General features: G+C 41.4%; 1 protein-coding gene across 2 annotated transcripts in view; it reads right to left on the bottom strand.

Annotated features, from left to right (window-relative positions):
* The window catches only part of chd7 (chromodomain helicase DNA binding protein 7), a 71,245-nt gene extending 62,002 nt beyond the window's left edge, over positions 1-9,243 (bottom strand). Inside the window, exon 1 of one of the 2 annotated variants that reach the window (XM_026312655.2) lies at positions 8,915-9,243. The gene's annotated coding sequence lies outside the window, so the exon portion shown is untranslated. The remainder of the gene's footprint in view (positions 1-8,914) is intronic. The other variant, XM_026312653.2, reaches the window with a different exon arrangement.
* Between the last annotated feature and the right edge of the window lie 5,430 nt (positions 9,244-14,673).

Below are 14,673 nucleotides of genomic sequence, written 5' to 3'. Positions count from 1 at the left end.
GAAAGATTAGCCAACAGCAGCTGAATGCAGTCCTGTCTGTGCTGTTGACAGTTTGGCAGCTAAACTGTCTGTAGCCTCCAGGCTTTACTACAGGAAATCTCTGCCATGTCAACACCATGTTTCCTCTGAGACAGACAGGCAGGCACAGACAAACAACAAACCCAAGCCAAAGAAATAAACTATACCAAAAGCTCAGTAGACACAACTTAACTAGACACCTGAAGAAGTGAGAGATCTCCCTCTTACTTTGAAAGACACATGCACCCAGCCACCACCGATTACCACTAGAATCTAAGCCGCTATAATTTATACCTTTGTTCCCAAATGGAGGACAGCACACAGGAGCTGGCTAGCTGTGTGTGTAATTACGCTCAAGTGAGGGGATGCAGGGCCGTGTGTTTGGGGCTGGGATTTAAGGCCCGGAAGGAAGGGGGGTGGGGGGGGGGTGGGGGGGGGGGGGTCAAGAGAGCGACAGAAGAAAGAGAGAGGCAGTGAAGCTACAGAAAATCTGGTCATTTTACGCACGGCTGCTTCGTTAATGGACAGTGTGTGTGTGGTGTGCATGTTGGGGAGTGTGTGTGTGTGTTTCGGGGAGAGGGGTGGGTCAGCAGGAAAGGGCTGTGTTTATCCAATCTGTTCCCTGCCTTTACCATGTGGTAGGAAAAACCACTGGCCGGCTTTCAGCCTGATCCCAGAGGACACAGAGGCTGAGAGACAGGCACAGGACAGGGGAGGACGGCAGGAGGGGTCAGAGAGAGAGAGAGAGAGACAAGTAGGCCACAGGGGGTGGCCAAGGAACCTGCTAGTGGAGGAGAGCATGTGTGCGTGTGCATGTGCTCACTGAGCTAAAGAACCTGTTTCAGAAACTATCGAGAGTCTGTCACACACATGTGAGTGTAGTAAAGGGTGAGGGATCCAAGTATGTGTGCTCATGGAAGAACAGAAATTGTAGGGAAGTACAACAGTGCTGAGAGACTGAAGGAACTACTACATAATTACTGTGTGAATTTTCTGCAGTATTTCTTATTTCCTTCTGTTCCAACAGATATCACTTCAAAAAACAGGTCAATCTTGTAAGCTTTCAGAAACTGGCTGTCCTAAATCTTTTGGATTCAAGGTCAACAGACTACAGCAGTCCATATTCTGTGACACCAGTATGGAAAATACATTAATTGTTCAACACTAGATGTCAAATAGTAGTTCAGTTCTTTGTTTTGAGGTGGGATTAGGCTCAAAATACTGGCAAGTCACAACGAATTAATCTTAATCTTTCCACATTCTCTTTACGTTACAATTCATTTATTATGAAGGCTATTCAATGTGTGAATGTGTGAGAGATGAGGTGAGTTTCTGTTCAAAGTAAAAGAATGATGCAAATTTGTCAAACTGATGGGCTGATGTAGTAACAACAGGGCTGAGGATTTTGATCAATAGCATGTCTGCTAGGGGGATTTTCCACTAGCAGTACTCAGCTCGACACAACTTGACTTGCTTTTGTTCTACATTAGGGGATAGTACCTGGTAGCAGGTACTTCAGTACCTCCTCAGTCGAGGTTCCCAGCGAGCCGAGCTGATACTAAAATGTGCTGTCAACAGCCTGCAAGCCACCCATTGGACAGGGATGATGAAAGAGTCACAAAAGCAACATCCGACCACGTCTTGACATGAGAATCAAACCCGCCATTTTTAAAAGCCGGTAACAGCAACCATTTGTTTTACCATTTTACAGTCTTTAGCAAGTCAAATAGCTAACACTTCATGTAAAACAACACCGTGGTCATACAAGGAGGTGCATACGTGTGTGTTGCGTATAAAAGGAGGTCAGGGCAGTTTCGCGCCGCCTTGCTACAACGACCCTGCCCACATTGAGGTGGTACTCAATTGTAATGGAAAACGACCAAAACCATGTCAAGTCGAGTTATGTAGATGCTAAAACCAGCATGACACACAAGTGTTTACAATATCACAAATAAGCTTGTCACAAAAATAATTGTGATAGATGATATTAAGGACATTTTAATAAATTCCTGCCAATGATAGAGTACAATAGCATAGTAACACAAGCACACCCTTTCAACAATAAACTTTCAAATCTAAGATAAGTCAGATATTGGAATTTCATAAAATGAAATATCCAAAATTAAAAAAATAAAACAAATACAATAAGATCACACAATGGTTATATGATCACTCTTTGGTTATATAGCAAGATACACTTCTCAGTGAGCACACAGCTCTTATGCAGTATATTTGCACTGTCAGGCAAAAACACCCATTATAGTAAACTATGGGATGGTTATGTTTTTAAATGAACTGTTAGGTTAGTTGTATTGCCACTTTTTTTTGCTGCCGTTTTTAAAAAAATAGTTGACTCACCAGCTTGTTCTTCTCTCTCAGGCTTAAAGCCAAAATGTTCCCACAGTAGAGCGGTGGAATTCGGCTTAGAAACAAAGTCCACTTATTGTTACTTATCGTTTCAAATTCTCTGCCTCAACTTCTGCAATTGCTGTGAAAAATTGCATATTAAAACACATATTAGCCAACTATCTAATGTTGTCATGTCTGTAATTAAAAGAAGACATGACTGAAACAAATCTGTGTGGCCCATGAGGACACTAACGTTCCTCAGATTAATACATTGCTAGAGAATCATCTCAACAAACCAACCCCTAACATTTACATTAACAAAGGTGGAAGGAAATATATGAACTCACATTTTGTATATTATACATTTAAATTTTCACTACACTTGGATAGAAACCTAGTTACTTTTACTTTGTTTTAGCTCTGTGTATATATAAATATAAAAAGCTTTCAATTAAAGAAATGTGTGAAATGCAGGGAGGTCATGATGCCATATGATGTAAACTGTACCCTGCAGGATGACAGGCAGTTTTAAACCCTGACCAGTGTTTCCACCTGGCTTAGTCACTACCACAATGAATCACGGTGACCTCTCATCCAGACTCAATGACAACTGGAAACATCACAGGTACTCAAAAAACAAATAAATAAATAAATCCCATTCCTCTGAATTTCCTTTCTCAAGGTATAAATCAAAGTGCTGCAGGTGAGGGGAAATTGTTGCTCATTGACAGAAATGAGCAATCACAGTAGCCCACAGCTACCGCTCCAAGCTTAGGGGAAAGCCCTGCAACTCGTCATATTTTCAAAGGGGTAGACTTTTCAGAAACAGCAGGATTTTTCACTAACTGGAGTCTTTCACTTGTTCAATAAAGCACTAGTGGTTTTGGGCTGTTGAGAGATTTGTCATCCCTGTGCAGAGAAAGTAAATGAAGCTTTGGAAACCTTTCTGAGCAACAAAACCGTCACAGGCCATTCTTTCTTGACTCTCAGTCTAGATTTTCATGTTAGTACAAATATGAATAGGATATAAGCTTCCAAAGAAAAGACTGATAAATCTCCCACAACAGTACGAACAGGACAGCGAACTCACACAGTAAAGTTTAGGCTCTCTAGTGTGCTACCCCCACTTCCGTAATCAATCGCTCCTACTGATACACCCTTTTAGACCAATGGGACAGACAGGCATCGACTGTTTCCCCAAGAGACTGGCTCCCTTCCCTTCCCGCTTGCTAACAACCAACTGACTTCCAGAGTCCTTCCTATAAAGCTGCGGGATAACTTGTCTCCTGGGACACAGGAGACACTTGCCTTTTTCCTGAGTCAGGAAAAAAATGTTTGTTTGAATCCAGCTCATGGTCTTAAGTGTTTTTAACAACTAAAATGTGGTAAAAGAAATATTTGTCAGCAGCATGGAATTTTGGCACATCTAAGCTCTGTGAATACCGGGCAGAATTAGATAGCAATGATGTACATATAAAAAGCAACAGTATCACCGAAGGCATGATGGGAACAGGTTTATTAGACATTTCTATGTGGATGCATATAGCCTCTCTTGCACAGGGTTAACATTTCCTTTACCTAGGCTCTTCACTTTGACATAGCATCCATTCTCCGGCTTCCAAACTGGAGGTTGATTCCACAAGTACGCAGCACTTAACCTTTCAATAGACATGAATCACTTAAGGGGAAATGGGGTTACAGAAAATGAGGAGGTTAGGAAAGATGCACAAATGCCACAATTGTGCCATTAAATTACAATCCGTGCTGGAAAACTGATTAGATTTATCAGCAGCTCATGAATGCAAAACCCACATTTCCAGTCAAGAGTCTTAGCTTTGCCTATTTGTTTACAGCAGCAGTGAAGTTAGACGGTGTATGAGAGGAGAAGAAGAAAAACAGGATGTTCCACGCATCAACAACGGGGAGGTCAAGGATAGATTAAAAAGGCATGTCATATGGGTCAAACATGTATTGTACAGGCTGCCTCCACTATGATACACGCACAGCACACAAACACTTGAGAGCTGTATTAACGCCAGCCTCTCATCTAGGCACAGCACTTGCTCCAGAAGGCCTTCACTGCAGGAGGAAGATGGGGGAGGTGAGTGTGGAGGTGGGCAAGAGGGAGAGACAGGTGAGAAGGAGGGATGACAGAGTAAGAGAGAGAGTGATGACACTTAGTTCTGAATGTCACCATGGTGCTAAAGACACCCGCTAACCTTTTGGCTGGAAATGAGAGGACTGAAGGGATGGGGGTGGGGGAGATGGGGGGAAGCTAACAGACAAAGATCGAGAGAACAACAGAAAAGGGAAGGGTGAGAAAAAAGAGCAGGGAGCCCATGCAAGGGCAGCAAGGGTGGAGGTGGAATGATAGATGACAAGATGAAAGAGATGGACAAACAACAGCACCACTTTTCATCTCTCCTAAGCAAGATGGCCATCAACAAAACATGATGACAGAAGACAAAATGGCCACCCTAATAAACAGCGGCACTCTGGCTCAGATACCCAACACCAGGCTTACAACACACACTGCCCAACAGGAGCACTGCAGCACCTGGTACAATCTACCCCACTGAGATGACAATATGTCAAGTTAATAATGGCCATAGGCTTCTGTCTTGTGATAGTACAGGAACACTTTAATGATTACTTCCAAGTCTGATGTGTGACCAGAAAGTACATGCAGTGGGTGAAGGGTTCACTAGGTTTAAGTTGGTAAAAATCTGTTATGACCTCATAAACACAATGCAATAATTCCTACAATATGGAAATTGAAGATGTATCACCCATAAACTATTTTGCACCAACCATGTTTTAGATTTACACAAACCTTTATTTGTTTAAACTAAAAACCATAACAATACAAGTCTGCCTACTGCCTAAAAGGAGAAGTTTGCAAAAAGTTAAAAAAGCCAACAAAAGGTTTGTCCCTTCTCAGAGCTTTTGAGCACAGGTTGATATTAGAATTGAGGACACAAATAGTGAAATAATTCACAAACTGTGAGACTGTAATAATATAACATAGAATTTTATGTACGGGACATTTCCCCTCACCCACTGAGAAAAAGACATCCTTGGTAGTAGTTTGTAAAGTGCTGAGATTAACTGTTGTTGGGCTGTTATTTTGATTATAGAGCAGTGACATGAACAACAAGAAGGATATCTTGGCTATCACCACCGACACCACTTTGTCATAAACACTGAAGCAGTATTCTTTCTTAGACAAAAGGCCAAGGCCATAGGTCCCTTTGTAGCACATGTAGCCATGGCACTATGCTTCACACTAGTTGGGTGAAACATGGCATTAAGGCTGCAAAATATTGACAACACAATTCCCTAATTCCTGTCCAAAGCTGCAAATAAATTTTAACTTGTCAACTTCAGCACCTCCATGGACCAAGCATGTGAGGGGGTGACAAGACTTCAAATTTAACATGAAAAATCACTTTCTGGCAGCACAATAAGAAGAAATTCAAATGTGCATTGAAATACACTTCCACTTCCCTAAAGAGAAAATCTGTGATATTTTAAGTCAATAAGTGAAATGGTAATGTCACCTAGATTTGGAAGAAAGTGAGAAAGAGCAATCTCTAAATCAGCACACACTGGATAAATACAATCTCTGTTCAATGAGTAAAAGACCCACCACAACACTAGAGAGCACACTAGTAAGATTGTAATTTTGTCAACAGAACGAACAGGAACAGAAATACTTGTCAGAGAAATGTCACTTTATACAATGCTACTGACTTTGTCTTCCCATATCAGACCCGCTTTGCCTTTGGCCTCTCCTCATCTGGCCTTTATTCAACTTCACAAGTTTAGCCCTTAGGATTTGAGCTATTTACATTAGTATGAAAAGAACCAGAGCTGTTTGACAGGTCAATAGAAAACAGCACACCACGAATGCAACGTCCAGGTAACCAACAATAATCAAACTAACGATTCATTGATCAAAACAACAACAGCTTATTCAAAAGAGGTGACACACTGACAGGCACCTGTTCTGAACAGTGTCAGTCTTCTACAAGCCAGTGTGACTAGATGAACCAGACCACAGCATGCAATAGCATGGTTAAATGTGTGTGGTAATTAAAAATGTCGCCTTGTATGTTGAGATAAGATAAAGGAGGAATAAATGTGGAGAACAAGCGTTAGTACATGGATAAAATCTTTAACTGTGTCACGAAATGGAAAAATGATGTTGTGTGGTGTATGAGTCACTCAGCTCTTATAAACTATCCTAATTACTAACCATTTAATAATAATTTGAATGATTGTGCCTGTAACCATAATGTAAATTTCTGTACACTTCGCTATTTATAATTTCACATGTTAAAGGATGAATTATGTTGGCCTCTCAACATTTGTGTGTCAGGGTTTTTTTGACCTACGAGCAAAGACATACAACTCCAAGGTCACCAACAAGACATCCAAACATGGAAAACAGACCAGCTACTACAGACAAACTCACTAAACATGTCTAAAACGCTAAAATTGGATCAGAGCCGGAAATTTCACTTGTATCCAAACTTCAGCTCAGTCCAACATGGACAAACCAAGGGATCGTCATTGAAGCTAAAAGGGGGAAAAGTTCTTCAACTTTACCCACAATAAAAGACAGCAACAACGTGAAAGAAACCATATAGCGCTGAACATCTGCTCTCTCTTTCTTTGTGTGTGTGTGTGTGTGGTCGGGGCCTCTTTTCTCTCCCTCTGTGGCCCGCTAAACATGACTAGCTGCCATCTTGGCTCACAGACACAAGGTGGTGGGGGTAGCAGCTCCTGGCTCTATGGCAAACAGGAGAAGAAAGATAACGAAGGAGCACATGCCCACTAAATGTGTGAGAAACGAATAAAACCATCACGCCTGAATCAGAAACGAGTGTCTGTGTTTTGGTGATGTGACTCCTGGGTTTGTTTTTTTTTTTCTTTTTGCTATTTCTGCGCAGCCAAAGTTGCGAGAGCGACAGGGTGACCATTATGCAAGTTGGCCGATTACAGAACACATAATGGAGAAAGAGGGCAGGACGGCACACGGAGCATACGCAATAAAGTCGGTGTGTGAAGACAAAATAACCGTCTGCTTATCGCGCAAAGACGTGTTGCTGCAACCAGCAAGAAGCACACGGGCAGCGGCAGGTATCCTGGCTGCGTTTTCTCCCGTCCACACCGGGCACCAAGTGCAGCGCAGTGTTTCTGAAACTTGGACCGCTACAACGCAACAATACAAACAAAAGCCAAACCCGCCGGGGAGCCTCGCGGGACATAGGATAGTGATACTTTGTTTCTTTACCTCGACGAAAAGTAAAGCGGAGCTGCGTAAAGTTAATTTCCTTGGCCGACAGCTATGCACCGACTGAACGACCGCCCCGAGCAGCTTGGTGGCTAGTTGGGCTGCTAATAGGTGGTCTGTACACAATGACGGAGAGACCTCGCTAGCAGCCTAGCTGAACTTCTGTGTCCTAGCGCTGGGCTAACCTCCAGCGGCTAGCACGGCTAATTAGCCTATCAGCGGTATTTCGCACGTCGTTCCGGACCAGGGAACGACTCGCTCTTCTCGGTCTTTATTGAAGTGATACGCTTTCCCCTCTACTCCAAAGCAGTACACACACACACGACAGGCTTCATCGAGCACTTTAAACGGGGCTTGGTAAAGTAAAACGTGGTAGAAACAATGTGAAAAACACGGTTGTGTGGAATGACCGCCTGGCCTCACAGCTCCCCCCCCTCCTCTCCTCACCGATGTCCCTTCCGTCCAATAAAACCAGCGACTACTACACCACACTTCGCACAGCGCTCTCCCAATAAAACACCACAATCCAGTGAAGGTCCCGCTACTATTCATACTTTCGCATTGAAACACTTCAATTCAACCCAAGCGGAGCCTTTTCGGCATATGAGCCAAGTGTTCTCCGCTGGGAATCTCCCTCGGAGCGCTCCGCTCATTCAGGCGGCCAGTGACTCACCTCTACGCTCGAGCCACCTCGTGTTTCCTACAGCTTTAACACAATTAGCTCTCAGGGCTAACACTCACACTTTAAAACTACACCAACTCTCTACTTCTTACTGCAAAATTCAACAAGTTGTCGGGGAAACGGGCTCGGAAACAGAGACGCTCCTTGTGTCGCGCTGGAGCATTTTCTTTCCACTTTTCAACTAAGCTAATAGGACAGTGGTGCGTGTGTGAGCGATGCAGCGGGTGGCAAAGCTAAACTTGCTATTGTTAGCATGTCGGCATGGCAGCTACATGGACCTTCAATGACTTTCTGCTGAAATGAGAAAATAAAACAGAGGCCAAATAAAGCGGCACTCCTGGGCAGAGTCTTTCCAGGGAGTTAGCCTTGAATAAGAAACCCATCCGGCTGAAAAGCCAAGCCGCACGGCAGAGAAACAGCGCTGAAAAAGTATAGTAAACTTGCTATTCACAAAGAATATACATTGTTTTAATTCAGAACCTGCGGGTACAATAAAACCATCGCACCCAAACTGAATTCTGCTCAACAAAAATGCACTCATTCAAAAGGGGCATTTGTTAGCTTACCCAACAAGCTCGGTCACTTCGGGCTCTTTATCACATCAACTCCTCGTCAGTAGGGTTAGTATCTCCGCTCGAGTAACAAAAATCCACCGTGGCCCTTTCTCGTTTGAAATATAAATAAACAGAAGAAAAAAGTTCAAGTTTTATATTTTTCATGAAATGTTTCTCCGGCGCGTCTCGCATCCGCGACCTCTTCGACTAGTGTGCGTTGCTCTTCTCTCCTTTGTGTTAATTTCACTCAAATCGAGTTTAATCCGATCGATCCCTCGGCTGGTCGCGCTCCCGAGTCCTCCCCTCCAGACACTCGCTCACCTTCCTTGGCCAGGGGGGGCGCGCTCCCGACGACCTCTCATACAGATAAACAGACGGCGTGCGCGGTCACTGGTCCGGCCGTGCCCGTGTGACGCTTTCGTTGAGTTCTGATTTAGGGATGAAAAAAAATGCATCTGCGGGGACTGATGTCAAGAACTGAGGCTGAATTAGTTTCGCTTTGTTGGCTTATTTTATATTATTTGAAAAAGTGCAAGTGGCAAAAACACAACAGAAGCAGTAAACCTGTTTGGAAAACAAAAATATCAAGGGGGGAAAACCATATATTGTTAACAGGTTGATGATGATTTTATTTTTTTTTTCATCTTAAATCTATCTTTGTAACCACAGAGTTGTGCCATGATGCTTTAAAGTGATGTTTTCCAAGCTCCATACCTCTGATTTGCACATCCATGCTGTGTGTTAGTGGAAGATGAAAAAAGTCTTTTCCTTTCCAGAAACCCTAAACCAGTAATGTATGTCTCAGGGACATGGTGTTTTATTGGATACGTTTATAATGTTACTGCTATTAAAAGTTGTAGTAACTTTTATAATGGCATGATTCTAAGTAAGGCTGAAAGCCATGATAAAATATCAGTAATGGTAGGATCGGACTACTGGAGGAGTGGTTCAGCTCTAGTAATGTCTAGAAAACTTTTTATATTGCATGCGGCAAGTACAGGTCCCCTTGTTCAAAGCTACTTTGTGGGTTTCCTCAGGGATCGGTTCTTGGCCCTATTTCATTTTCAATTTCCATGCTACCTTTAGGGCATCTTTTTAGAGAACATAATATCACTTTCCACTTTTACGCAGGTGACACGTAAATCTACTGTAGCTGCGACCTCAAAAATTTTGTTAGATATATTTTCACTTTTAAAATGAAATCCAGTAATAGATAGCTCCAATTTTTTTAAAGTTAAACCTACAAGAAAATGAAACATAAACGGTGCTGGGGGGAAGAGGGGGATGGAGTCAATCCCAGGTGGGGTCCAGCCCGGACAGATCCCCAGTCTGTCACAAGGCTGACACATACAGACAGAAAAAACCCTCACATTCACACCTATGGGCACTTTAGAGTCAGCAACCAACCTAACCTGCACACATCTGGACTGTGGGAGGACGAGAGTACTCAGAGAAAACCCACAGACACAGAGACAACATGCAAACTCCATGTGCAGTCTGGTTTCCTTGAACTCAGGCAAATCTTCAAGAACAAGCCAGTTTTATTGACCGTGAACCTGGAAATTGTTATCCATAACTGCATTTCATCTTGCTTGGATTACTGCAACTTGTGCTTCTCTCTATGTAGAAAAACATGGTTAAATTACTGTTAGTACAGAATGAATGCAGCTGCCAGGACTGTCACCATGATTTTAGTATCTTTGCTACCAGTTAGTTTTAGGATTGATTTTAACATAATATTACAATTTTTCTTTAAAGCCAGGTTAGGACAAGCTCCTAGATACATTTCAGATCTTTAAATCCCACATGTTCTCTGAGAGCCTCAAACGCTCCACGTCTGCCTGTCCCAAAGTCTAGATTAAAAACAAAGGAGACTGAGCACCCAGACTTTGGAACAGTCTCCATGAAGAAATCAGGTTGGATGAGATCTTTTGCCTTTTAAAATAGTTCTTAAAACACATTTTTATAGACTGACCTTCTTAGTGTTCTTAAATTATATTCTTAATTTAAAAAAGATCAACTTTATTCATCCCAAAGGGAAATTCAGAGAGCATTGTGTCTTTGAATACACCGTCTGATACTGCATTCTTTTAAGTTTGTTTTACTTTTGTCTTGATGTTTTCATTGGTTAACATGTATTTGTAAGGTTTGTTCTTATTCCCTGTTTAGCACTTGGTAAAACCTGTTCAGAAATGAAGTTATTACAGTTATAGTTATTATAGACTTTTATATATTCTTCTGGGGACGTGCCAGAACCCTTTGAGAAGCGCTGCAGTCAGTGGGTCAGAAAGCTTCCACTGCCATGAGTACTAACAGGAAAAGTCTTAAGCCAACAGGAAAAGGAAACTTGATTTGAATGTTTCTGTGATGATTATGCATGACCTGAGTACAGTGTCTACAGTGTAAATTCAGATGGGATATGCCTTTGTCTTTGTGAATATCATATTGCATATTGTATTGAAGACATACTGTATAACTGGAGCACTGGATGGTATTTTGAATGCATCTAGCACTGAAACAGAATGCTCAGATGGATGGATTAGTAAACAATGAATGACAGATTATTTACTTTGCAGTGTCAAATGTTAGTGTTTTTCTTTGCGTTTATTAAAGGACAGATTGATGTTTCTGTGCATATTTAGGATTTTTTATATTTAACAGACAATAAATAATCCAATTCAGTTCAGTGGACAGTGTTTTAAAAAGGATCTGTCAAAGTCTGTTTCCACGTGTAGGGGACTACTACTGCACATATGCAGAAAAGCTGAGTGAAACCTTTTGTGTATCGGGAGAGAACTGACTGGCAGTTAACAAATTGCCTCCAGTGATGTCACTTGAGTTGAGTCTTAGTTGGGACTGAAAACCACAAGTTTAAAAATGAAACAAACAAAACCACCTGGGAGTCAGTATGAAGTGAGTTTACCAGACCTCTGTGACCTGCTCCTTATCTCAGCTTGAGACTCAAGGCCAGAGGAAACAGTTGTTACTAACCTAACACACCCACAGCTATGCAGCGATGTAAATCAGGTCTCACTGTGGGTAATGTAGACACCAGGTTCTGACAAGGGAGAGAAAGGTGTGGAATAAAAAAATATAATATCTCTGTTTGTGATCCATCAGTTTCATTTTGTGGAGTAATCTTTCCGCCATTACAATAAAGAGTCACAATATGAACCATATGAGGTTATGAGGAATCAGAAAGACTACAGCTTCTAGTAGCACTTTAGTAGATTAAAACATCACCAACACCAAATTATTCAAGGTGGGAATCTTTTCTGAGGTACACTGTATAATTTGTTAAGAACAAAATGAGCTTCAAAATCATCAACCCACAGAGGGCACACTGTAATCATACTGAAAATCAGAGAGAAAAATTAAAATCACAGGCTCACGCAGGCTGTGTCAGTTTCATCACAGCATAATGTGACTCAGACCCCATGTGCCTGTATACACTCCTGACAACGTCTGCACATGTTCTTGGTCAGTCAGTGATGGTGTCTCCTCTCAGACCTGGATCAGGGCATCACTGAGATCCTAGACAGTCTGTGGTGGTAATGGTGGTGTCAGATGCGCTGTGACATAGACTCCCATAGGTGCCCAAGTCAGGGGAACATGAGGGCAGTCAATGGCAACAACACCTTTGTCATCCAGGAGCTGCTTACACACCCTGGCCATGAGGCCAGGCATTGTCCTGCACCAGGAGAAACCCAGGAACCACTGTACCTGTATACAGCCTGACAGTCACTCTGAGGATTTCATCCCTGCACTTCAAAGCAGTCTATGACATGGAGGTCTGTGCAGCCCTCCAAGGTTATGCCTCTGCAGACCATCACCCACCACCAAACCAGATGGACACTAGCAAAACACAAAACTTGAGAAGGATTATTTAGGAAAGACGAGGAGAGTGCATTTGTCTGTGGTCACCACAGTCCCTTTTTTGGGAGTTTATTTCCCTCCCTTTCAGACAGCCCAGTTTCAGCTCATCTCCACCTGGAGAGACTTCAAGCTTGCTTCAGTTTGATAAATCCATCATTGTATGCCAAAGTTATGTTATAGCATAATTATGAAGTTGATGTCCAGATGTGAAAAAATTAGAGCGCATTACCACAAGCGTATCTGGCTGTCATATTTCTTCTGGTAGAATATGTTTGCAGACATACAATGATTGTAAAAGGACTGGTTTTCATTGGTTTTGAATGTACATAAGGTGATCAGAGTTTTAAAGAATTTTGATGTTTATTTTTCAGTGATTTTGTCTCTGTGTATCTATACAGTCGCATATTAATTCCCAACCACCCTCCTCTGTTTATCTGTATCAACAAATATGGACCTCATACCACTTATCTTGGAGCAAAAACAGAACGTTTCCTGGAGCAGTTTTCTAGGAAAGTCATTTGCAGTTAATGAGCTGATAATGATTCTGGATCACTACTTTAAACATTTGACTAGTACTGTTGATCATTAGGTTCATTTTGGTACCTAATGGTGGAAAGAGTGTATTTACTTATGTACTTTTCATTTTGTGTTACTTCATACTCCTACTGCAGTACATTTCTGAGGAAAATGTTTTATTTCTCTGTATTTATTGCTCCACTATAATTACTGTTATAGATTAGACTAACCAACCATATATATATATAGAGTAGTTACTGAACTCCATCCACCTCAGCGAACTACAACACTTAAATGCATCAAAATGCTATAAAATAGTTTTTATTTACTGGAATAACAAAACATTTTTGCATTGCTTTGCTATTTTTACTTTGTCTCCTGTGAAGAATCATCACTGGGTGGTTTGCTAATCACTCCAGATAATAATCTATTGAACTGATTAAGGATAATGCTGACCCTGCTGGTATTCTATTGTTATTATTTAGTTATTTTCCACAAATCTCACACAGACACCAAAAGCAGCAGCAAATTTTGTGTATTCACCACAATGTGGGTGAATCCAGACCCTGGTTTAACATGTTGGTCTGTATTATGAACCTCCATTGCTGTCCAAATAACAAACACACCATTGAGCCATATTGCTGCACTGGCTGACATGTTTCTTTCTCACAAAATATGTGGGCTATGTCTTTTTTCAAAAACAAGCTCCAAATGCTAAGAACAGCCCTCAGTTTGTAAGAAACTCAACAGAATTTATTCTTTGGTGTACATGAATGTTTACAAAGTCCTTGCATGTTTATCAAACTTGCATTTTATAATACCCACTAATTTCATTTTTGATTCAGATTAAAAGTGAGTTTTTCTGTACTAAATTCAATGAGTTCAGTGGGCTATGGTTCAATGCTTGTGGTCCTTTTAAGTTTGTTAAGGTAAGTTTTGAATCAATATAAATAGTCCTTGGTTGAGTTTGCATCAGGCAGCATTTTGTTTGAGGAAATAATAGTGTATTCTTTACTTTAAATGTTGAGACCTGCATGAATGACAAGTATTGCACTTATATTTAAAGAATCTCAAAATCTGGAAACAGACTTGATCCAGCTTTTACAAACTTGGTTTAGGGCTGCCATGTTGTTTTCAGTGCAGCCTGAATATCTTTTAACATATTAATCCTTTATTGTTGTTGAAATTGGCCAACACTTGATTTGTTTGATCCAATTTAGCTTCAGCTGGAGGTAAGAATGTATGAATGATTACAAAAAAAGGCAGTTTCCAAAGACCCCAAAAAGCTAACGTCATGCTAGTAACTGTTTAATAAAGTATATAATATAAAATACATCCATCCATCATCTATACCCACTTATTCCTATTTAGGGTCACCA

The sequence above is a fragment of the Mastacembelus armatus genome, chromosome 17 (assembly GCF_900324485.2).
Source record: "Mastacembelus armatus chromosome 17, fMasArm1.2, whole genome shotgun sequence".
Classification (NCBI taxonomy): Eukaryota; Metazoa; Chordata; class Actinopteri; order Synbranchiformes; family Mastacembelidae; genus Mastacembelus; species Mastacembelus armatus.
The sequence above is the reverse complement of the archived record's forward strand: the minus strand, read 5'-3'. Positions and strand labels throughout refer to the sequence as shown.